General features: G+C 38.1%; 1 pseudogene; it reads right to left on the bottom strand.

The window, feature by feature from the left end:
• Positions 1-3630: 3630 nt before the first annotated feature.
• Positions 3631-5152, bottom strand: LOC128097009 (WD40 repeat-containing protein SMU1-like; annotated as a pseudogene).
• Between the last annotated feature and the right edge of the window lie 5624 nt (positions 5153-10776).

The raw sequence follows: 10776 nt of genomic DNA, 5'->3' as shown, positions 1-10776 counted from the left end.
TAAGTTTTGTACTCATTCTCTTATATTTCTATCTTTTTATTATAAATACTCAGTGGATAGATATTCAGACAAGCAAGGATTCAAGGTGGTAGATTTTTGTAGATGTCAGTATCAGACCCCTTTAAAGACAGAGAATGGATTTGGTGTATGTGGGGGTGGTTATCAATACTCAAATGCCAATACAGAAATAGAGAACGCAGAACAAGTGCCAGAGAGTTCTGGGTTTTGTACTTTGGTATCGAAGAAGGAAAGCCCTGAGGGGCCTCCTAAAGGAAGAGTCAGAAATAGAAGTAGATGCCCTTGCTGTTAGAAGGCTCAGAGCTCTTTCAGGAGTGCTGGAAGCAGTACAGTGACCTATTTTTTCCATCCCATTTTAGACCTGATCAGGGTCTTGAAGTTCCCTATCTTAAATCTACTTGCAACTTGATTTTAAGGATAAAAGAGAGAGAGAGAGAGAGAGAGAGAGAGAGAGAGAGAGAGAGAGAGAGAGAGAGAGAGAGGAAAGGAGAGAAATTACAACATGCATATAGAAGAGAGATATATATTGTATTCTATTCTTTCCTAAAGGCTGTGTTTGATACTCTTCATGTTGCTTTTATGATGTCACATACTTCGTTGGTAGTACTTCCATTTGAAAGCATTATGTCTCCCCTCAGTCATGCTTATAGAGGCAAGATGTTAAAGATGGTCTTTGGCTAACTATGGTTTAACATATACATTATATTATTATATTATATGCAATATAATATATTATATAATCAGACAAATTATATAAAACTTTTATATATATATGTATTCTACTTAGTTGTTGCTATTGTGAAAGTTATGGTTCTTTTGCACGTGCTACATCACTTTAAAATACAAACTGATGACCTCACAATGACTTGAGCTTGAATTCAAATCATTCCTTTTGAGTTTTCTACCTGTGGGTTTTTCCAAGAGTAGACCCATCAATATGAAGTTCTTGATCATGCTGATTCACCAGTCATCCTTTATATATGTGTCCCCATGTAGACATACACATTCACATACAATTGTTCCTTATCTTCCACAGATTCATTCCTGGTAGAAATATTTTTCATAAGATACAATTTGAGACACTTCCTGTTTTTTTATTAGAAATACATTTTTCATATTTGTTTCCCTTCCCAAATTCTTCCCAGACACTCCCCAAATCTCAACCCACCCAAATCTGTTTTTGCTCTTTCATTAGAAAACAGACATCTAAAAAAGAAAAATATTAAATAAAATTAAATCAAAACAAAACAAATTTGAATAGAACAAAACAAACCAATGAACAGAAAAGCAAAGATCCAAAGTAAAATACAAGAAACACATATAGATGCAGACACACATATTGGCACACACAAAAATCCCCTAAAACCACAAATATGGACACCATAATACATAAGTAAAAGACATGTGATATAATAAAAAAGGAAGAAAGTAAGGAAGAAAGAAAGGAAGAATGAAAGTGCCCAGAATAGTATTATGTGACCAAAACAAACAAACAAACAAACAAACAAGCAAACAAAAATCAACTCCCAGAATACCATTGAGTTTATTTAGTCTTGGTCACCTACTACTGGCCATTGTGCCTGGCCATAATAGTGGTTTGTATACACAGTAAGTCTCCATTGGAGAAAACTAATTTTCCTTTGTGAGCAATTATCAATTAGAGATAACTTCTGGGTTATCCCTGTGGGCTTATGTCCACCTCTCCTCTCAGCACAATGACCCCATCTGGCACAGACCCATTCAGGCCCGTTGCATGGCACAGTCTCTGCGAGTTCATATGTATGTTGGTTCAGCTGTCTTCAGCAGGCCTTGCTGTTCGTCATCCATTTTGACTCTTACAATCTTTCTGCTTCCTCTTACACAAGATTCTCTGAGCTGTGAGGGGAAGGAATTGATACAAACATCTCATTTAGGAACCAGTGTTGCAAGATTTTTTCCTCTGTGTACCATGTCAAGCTGTGAGTATTTGTATTTGTTCCCATCTATTGCAGGAGGAATCATCTCTGATGATGACTAAGCAAGACACTGATCTATAGGTATAACAGAATGTCATTCGGAGTCATTTTGTTTCTATGTTCCTTTAGCAGAACGATTTAGTTTTCCCCTAGGTCCATGGCCTATCTAGTCTCAGGTTCTTGGCCACCTCAACTGTGTCTGGGATGGATTCCATCTCATAGAGTGAGACTTATATCTAACCAGAGATTAGTTGGTTAGTCCAATGGCTTTGTGCCACTATTGCACTAACCACTAATTGTGGATTTTGCACACAGGTCACCATTGTAGATTGAAGGGTTTGTAGTTGGTTAATGTTTACCCTTCTCCTTTGGTAGCATGAAGAATATGTTCCAGTACGATGAACACTAGTCAGTAAGGGGTGAGGGCTCTAGGTAGGTACCAACTTGATTTCTCCATGTTTAGTGAGTTGTGAAAGTGTTTTCGTCAGCAATGGGGACTTACTTACCATCAGTTTGTGGAGAGCAAGCAACAGCCTTGACAATATCCTGGATTGTTTCAGGGTTCCTATGGGGTTGTTTTGGCCAACAACTCTATTAGATGTAACCCATTCCCAGAACTGGAGGTTTACTTTGGTGATGAGAGATATTCAGCTAGGGCTCCGTCTTCCCTGTTTTTTGGTGATTCTTTTTGGATTGTCTTCATATCTTTACATATTGTAAGAAGCTTTTAATGTATTAAGTTTTCATAAAGCCATCAAAAGGTCCCTTGTTTTAGCTGTCCCTACGCATATTCTTTCCCTAACCTTCTTTTCCTCTCCCCTTCCCCTTTTGATTATCCTGGTCCAGCCTACTCCCAAATATAGATAATTGTCTATTCTATTCCCACTTCCTAGGGTAATCCAATCATCCCCTCAGTCCCTTACTCTATAACTAACCTCTGTTGTTATGTCAGTTGTAGCTTGCTATGGAAGAATTTACTGCTAATGTCCACATATAAGTGCATACATACCAGATTGTTATTGCGGGTCTGGATAACCTCAATCATGGTGATTTGTTTTCTAGCACCATTCATGAACTTGAGAATTTCAAGTTTTTTTTTCAGAAAGGTATAAGTTTATTAAAAATCTTTTTTAAAAAAACACACAGCTACTTACTATGACATAGTGACTTATTTACAAGTTTTATGCTAGGATTCATGTTTTAATTAGCATTTCAAATAAATAAATTTTCTTTCAGAAATATCAGTATTTCAGATCTTTTTGTAGAAAATCAATGTAAACATTATAATGCCCCAGTCAAAAGTAGACTAACTATTGTCCTTAAAATGCTTTAAAAGGAAGCCTGGAGGTGGTGGCTCACACCTTTAATCCCAGCACTCAAGATGCAGGTAGACCTCTGTGAATTCAAGGCCACCCTGGTCCAAAAAGAGTTAGTTTCAGGATAGCTAGAGCTACACAGAGAAATCCTCAGAGGGGAAATGCTATACATGGTAACTACTGTTTAAACATGAGTTTTTATAAAATTACTCTTGTGGCTTTTTCAGACGATATCTCTGCTTACAAAGGCAGACATTAAAAACTAAAATATCACATGAACATTCCTTCTCTTAAGTACTCTCTTAAGTACTTAAGTGCTCTCATGCACTGTAAAGGCTGACTTAGCATTTCCAGAGCTTCAGGAGTCCATCTTCATCAGAGGTGGCAATCAGATTCTGATGTGGGTGGTGTGCAATTTCCACCACATCTTCATCAGCTGTTAGCGTTCTCTCCAGCCTGCCTGTAACTGGGCTGAGGCAGTAGAGCACAAAGTCCTCCCTGGCACAGTAGATCCTCCCATCACAGGGGGAGAGGCCTCAGCACATGAAGTCACCACCAGAACTGAAGCTTCTGAAAATCTGCTCCTGTTTGCTCATGATGATCACTGTCTTATCGGTTGTATGAAATGAAGTGCTCTGGGTTTTTAGGAAGCAGGATCATGCTATTGATGGTAATATCTGTCCCTGCAGTACTATCCAGAGATTGAAAGGTATTTGAACATTCTGTGGTCTTCATATTCCAGATCTTCACAGTGCCATCAGAAGATTCACTAATAATGTAATGCCCATCATGTATAAATGTTGCCTCATTAACAAAGGAGAAATGGCTCTGAAATACCTTTAGTAGTTTTTTTTTTCACATTTTAAACCATGAATTCTTATCATCTGGTTGAAAAACACACTAAGGATATGACTGCTCTCCTTAGAAAAGCTCAGACAGGTGACACCTTTACTATGTGCCCTTTCAAATCTTATTAAACACTGTTCACCCTGAATCTTCCACATCTTGATCTTTCCATCTTGGGCCCTAGTTGCTAACATTTCAGTATCTCTGCTGAAACACATATAGAGGGCAGAATCATCAATCATCATGAAGTTATCCTGAGCCTAATACTTAAGATCCTTCCTGATATTTCCAGTGGTAAAGTTTGACACTTCAATATATGCATCAACAGATCCAGATACTGACCATCTGGAGAGAATCGAGCACACACCACATGTGATGTCTGACCAAATTTAATATGCCTGCTTAGTTGTGTAGTAAAATTGTCTTCTTCTACATCTTTGCAAGCTGTTTTGCCTCGAAACACGTCTATGGTCATACCAGGAGGAAGCAACCCCTGGTGCTGTTGCCACTTCAATGCCTGTCCCAGCAATGCCATGAGACAAGATGGAGGCACCACACTGACTTCCCAAGTTAATGCCTGGGCAATTGCTGCTCTTTTGTTGTTTTTGCTACTTTTATCTGGGTATACCTCACCAATATCAGTAGGACCTGACTAAGAGGTTTTCCAAATGAATATAGCTCTCTGACTGTGTTTGTTTCTACACAATCATGGGGTCTGTCTATCTCAGAAGTGACCTGGCAACACCCAGTTCATAAAGCTCTGTCAATTCTGGAACAATCTGTTCATAGATATCAACAAATGTTTTGTCTGGCAATTTCAGAGACTGTATCGCCTGTAAAACAGTATCCCAATGGCCACTATTAATATGGGCCGAAAAACTTGCAATTCTATCCACAGTATTCAGAGAGACAGTAGTCTCCTATAATGTGGCCAACGCTCCATGTAAAAAGTAAACTGTTCTCCAAGTACTGCATGATAAGAAGAATCACATTGGAAGACTTGATTTCAATCAACATAGAGGTATCACTCCAGGTCCAGATCCCACTCAGCACAGACGAGGTCACATAACACCTTGTGACATCTCTAGTGGCCCCATGATTTATTTTTTTTCAAAATTGCCCAGTAATATCCTTTTGTGGAAATGTCCCACATTTTCTTTATCCATTCATCTATTGAAAGATATCTAGTCAATTTCCAAATCCTGGCCATTATTAATATATCAGAAATGAACATGATTGAGCAAGTGACTCTGGAATGAGATGTAGAGTCACTTGGGTATAAGCCTAAGAATTGTATTGCTGGGTATTGCAATAGATCTACTACATTCTTCCCAAGGAGCCAACACACAGATTTCTATAGGGGCTGTACAAGTTTGCAGTCCCACCAGCAATGGGTAAGTGCTCCCTTACTTCATATCCTCACTAGAATGAGCTATTACTTGTTTTATTGAGCTTGTACATTATGACTGGTATAAGACAAAAATCTCAGAGTGGCTTTTGTGTTTCCCTGAAGACTAAGGGTATTGAACCTTTCTTTAAGTGTTTATCAGCCAATTATGTTTGCTTTTTTGAGAATACTTTTTAGACCTGCACTCCATTTTTTAATTGGGTTCTTTGTTTTCTTGATTTCAAGCTTTTTGAGTTCTTTATTTCATTTAGTTATCAGTCCTGTATCAGATGTGGAGTTGGCAAAAATATCTTCCCATTCTGTAGCCAGCCACTTTTTGACAGCCTTGGTGTCCTTTGCCATACAGAAGCTTTTCTGTTTCATAAAGTTCATTTATTAATTGCTGTTCTTAGCACCTGTACTAAGCATGTTCAGTTCAGAAAGTGCTTTCCTGTGCCAATGAGTTCAAGACTATACCATAGTCACCATTCTATCAGTTTTCGTGTACCTGGATTTATGTTGAGGTCTTTAATACATTTGGAGTTGAATTTTGTGCAGGGTGATACGTATGGTTATATTTGAATTTTTCTACATGCCGACATCTAGTTTGACCAGCATCATTTGTTGAAGATGCTCTATTTTTCCTGTTTGTACTGCTGGCTTCTTTTAGAAATTCAGGTGTCTACAGATGTGTGAATTTATGTCTTGGTCTTCAATTCAGTTTTGTTTATCAATGTGTCTAATTTTGTGCCAATACCACGATGTTTTGTTACTCTAACTCTAGTATAATTTGAAGTCATGGATGGTGATATCTTCAGCACTTCTCTATCCTGGTGTGTGTGTATGTGTGTGTGTGTGTGGTGTGTGTGTGTGTGTGTGTGTGTGTGTGTGTGTGTGTGTGTGTGTGTTTCCACATGAAGCTGAAAATTATTCTTGCAAGTTCTATGAAGAACTAACTATGTTGACATTTTGATGGGATTGCATTTAATCTGTAGAATTTTTTGGAAGATGGCCACTTTCTATATTAATCCTTCTGATTCCTGAGCAGGGGAGATCTTACTATCTTCTGAAAACTTCAATTTCTTTCTTCAAGAAATTGCAAGTTTTTATCATATAAGTCTTTCACTTGCTTGGTTAGAGTTATCCCAAGATATTTTATATTATTTGAGGCTGTTGTTTCTCTGATTTTATTCTCAGTTCATTTGTGTACAAGACAGCTACTGATTTTCATGTGTTAATTTTGTGTCTTGCTACTTTGCAGTTGTAGAAATTTCCTGGTACAGTTTTTTAGGGTTATTCATGTATACAATAATATCATGTATAAATAAGGATACTTTGACTAAATCTAGGTGTTGATATCTAGTCTTGCCTTTGTTGTGTGAGTTTTACAGATCTTAGTGTCTATTACTCTAAGACCTTGCTGTGGTGGATGGGAGTTTTCTGATAGAGAGTGCTTCTGAGATCCGGCCAGATCCTAGCACAGCGGGTCTCAATAGATATTGAGAGCTGGAAAACAGTAATGGAAATGGTCGAGAAAGGCAGGGTCCTGAGAGGGTCCACAGGAAGGTAGAAAGATGGGTCTGTTCATAGGATCTGTAGAGTCCTTGGGGAGTAGAGCAAGAGAGGGAAGACAGGCCCCTGCACATGGTCTGCTACAGGGCTGGAGATGAGTCTAGGGAACTGGAATTAAAGGACATGAAGGAGAGTGAAGATTGCCTACCTGATTCCCTGGCTGGCATGATCAGGGCCAGCAGGTTTCCAGAGATTACATTGAGTATTGGCAGGTCAGACAGAGGGATGGGGTAAGGAAGGAAGGCTTTAGGAGAAGATCTGTTTAGTTCCATTGGAATGATGTCCTTACTTCAATAATCTTTGTGCTAAGCTTCCTTTAGGAGTCTCCCCTAGTCTTTCATTGGGTTCACAGAATCCCTGCAGGAATTGAGATTCTTGGAAGGTTTTCATTTTTTGAATGGATATTTGTTGTTTCTACACTCACTGATGCTATGAAAATTGAGTCTCTGTCTATCACTTGGATATTCTGCTTTATAAAGCAATCTTCTCAGAAGACCTCACAGTAGCCTTTTGTACCAATGCCAGGTTAAAACCTTCCTTGACCTAAGACCAAGAACGTTATCCTTGAGCCTACTGACCCTTTTGGAAAAGGAAGTGAATTGATCATTGTAAATGATTTAAGAAGATACCAGCAGCAGTGCATGAAGAAAAGAAGCTAACACAATTTCTTTCAACAAGGTTAATAGAATGAAAGAGCCTCATGGCCATTCTGGTGTCTCAAGATGTGAGTGAGAGCATCAGATGGAACAGTGCAATATGTGCAGGTCTATACATCATGGGAAATTAAAAGAGAAGGAGAAGCTTCACTTCAGAGCCTAAATAGGAGCTTCATTAAGATATAGTGACAGATAGCTAGATAGAGAGATACATGATAGGTAGGTAGACAGACAGACAGACAGAAGGTAGTTAGCTAGCAGTTAACTAGAGGATAGATAGCTGCCATGAGAGGGACTGCAGATCAGTATTCCCTCTGAGTAGTCTCCCCAGACCCAAATCCTCCAAAGAAAGGACATAGCTGACTTTTTATAGCCTTTTAGATATGACAGTATGTTTTAGATCACATGATTTTGTTCAGCATAGCATATGAGACAAAGGACATGGAGGAAGCAGGTACTGGTTAGGACCTTAAATTAGAGCCTGATGTTAGGCCACAGTTACAGACAGATTCTTAACTTTCTGTTTCAGAGACTGTTAGCCTGATTCTGGGTATGGGATCTGATCTGAAGGTACAGGTCCATGTTCCAAATCATCTCAGTTTTATTTCTTCCAGGCTTTAAGAAGAGACAATACAAAGTAAAAATTACATTAAAAATCTTCCATGTCACAACCCTGAAAAGGCAGACATAGTCTTTTATGTGATTCTTGAAGTTAAATCATAACTTTAGAAGATAATGAGTATAGGCTGTGAGTCTGCAAGGCTTGGAATATGAGAATCAAAAGCATCAAAGTTACCTGTATCATGTGATCCCAGACTTCAATTATGTTTGATACATTTCTGACTATGAAAACTGCAATTTTTATGCATAAAATTTTATATTAATGAAGAGCTGGACTTCATATTCACTTTAAAGTGAGTTTCCCACTTTCCTCCTGAATTTACTTTTCTATTGTGCTCTGAATGTTTGTGTTCCTCTAAAATTCATATGTTGAAATCTAATTCCCAGTGTGAATATATTTGAATGTGAGTTTTTGAGACATGATTAGGTCAGGAGGTTGAAACAATTATGATGAGATTTGATGTCTTTAGAAGGAAATTCTAGAGATATATATTTCCCCCTTGTAACTATAACACGGGATATCTCTCTGTGAAGATGTCCCTCTCTCTTAGTCTTGACTGGACAGCATATCTGCCAACACCTTGATTTTGGGATTCCTGCCCTTTGGAAGTGTAGGAAGTAAGTTTCTGCTATATGTAAGTCATGCAGTTTGTGGTTGTTTGTTGTAGTACCTCAGTCAGATTAAGACAGCTCTGTTGCTATTCCATATCAACAGTATCACCATCCTTCTAGGAAATCAATATAGATACTACTCAATCAAATCTGCCACTTTTCTCTTCTTCTACTACTTCTCTCAAAACCCATCTTCAACTTTGTCCCATCCATGAACTTTCTAATTATTACACCACGACTTTTGGTACATATGTTGACAAATTTGTTTAAAAAAATTTCTGGGAAGATCTCAATTTCTCTTTTCATAACTACCACTTTCCCTTACTCCAATTTCCTTTGTGGGCAAGTTTTAAGTTCTGCTGCCTCCGAGTACCAACAGTGACTTATGTGCCGTGTGATCTAAGAATGTATGAGGAAATTCAAACTCATAATCTTCCATTCTCACCCCCTCAAGTGTTAGTTTTGAGGTATATGCCACCACCTCAGGTTCTCACTTCCTACCTGATGGTTGTGAAGCTTATAGCAAGTTGCTAAGGTAGGCAAGAGGACTGGTGGTTAGTTGTAGCAGTCCTACATTGATTGCCTAAAATGTCTTCTGAAATAGTCTTTTACTATCTTGTAGTCATAAAATTAAAAAAAAAATCTAGTGTCTAGTTTTTTAAGGTTTTTAAGCAAATGGCCTTTCTGCTCAAGAGTCTATGAAATGTACCACTTTTGATCTTAGTTCAACTGGGAAATCTTCTCTTTGTACAAAAAGAAAAAGCAACATAAATGTCTAAGAGATAAAAATTGAGCCCTGCTTATTCCTTCTGCTCCCGTAAATGCCATCTGATTGCTCCTCGTGTAAAAATGGGTTGCCTGGTTCTGTGAAATATTTTACAATACTAGTTACAACAGAAATAAATTGTACTTTTGGGGAGAAAAGTAATGATAATTTCTCAGTTATTCAGATAATGAAGGTCTTTAGAAAACCTAAGGGTTGTATGGTTTGGATAAAATCACCCATGGTGAATATTTAATGTGGCATTTTTCTTTTTGTCATTCTCTGATATTCGAGGTATATGAAAGAGTCACAGGCTTGTCACAAAGTAATGAGCTTCTATGTAGTGACCTCTAACAGAGCTCACTGAAAATAACCCTTCCAAAGCATGTTTACACAGTGGCTATTTGGCTGTTAAACAAATACAATATTTAATAGGCCCAAAGTGATCTGCTTACATGGGAGACTGTAATAACTAGAAGGAGACCATGCTAGAATATTGAGAAATTATATGTGGCTTCTACAAGCAATGATCCTTGAAGAGAACAACAGTTTGTGGAAGATAAGATAAATGCCACCTGCTGCCGTGGCTCCAAGGGACAATCAGGAATGTGGTATCCTCTGAAACAAATGCAGCTTTCCAGATCTTGAACAGCCAGCTGAGGTGGAACACTGGGAAATGAGTTAACTATTTGGTTTTTCCCTGGCTACTCATCCCCTACATCACTGGGGATGACACTGTGCAAGTTGCAACAGCTGGTGTTTTCATGCCACAAAGCTTGCTCCCAGTTGCTGTAGCACCCGAAAGATCTCCGTGGAACCTCAGAAATATCTGTAAATTGTACTTTCCATTTCCTGAGTATTATTTGGTGCAAGGCCTAGTGTTCAAGTGCTTTACATTTCTTTAGGAGATAATATGTCATTGTTTTCAATGGGAGATGCGTATGCATATAATCTTCATTTTAAAATTAAGAAGCTAGCAGTTCAAAAAGCATAACTGACTGATACAAGGTCATAACACTTATAAGATATA

Source organism: Peromyscus californicus, unplaced genomic scaffold (assembly GCF_007827085.1).
Source record: "Peromyscus californicus insignis strain IS unplaced genomic scaffold, ASM782708v3 Scaffold_5__1_contigs__length_169319896, whole genome shotgun sequence".
Taxonomy (NCBI): domain Eukaryota; kingdom Metazoa; phylum Chordata; class Mammalia; order Rodentia; family Cricetidae; genus Peromyscus; species Peromyscus californicus.
Note: the sequence above shows the minus strand (reverse complement) of the source record. Positions and strands in the feature narration are given on the sequence as shown.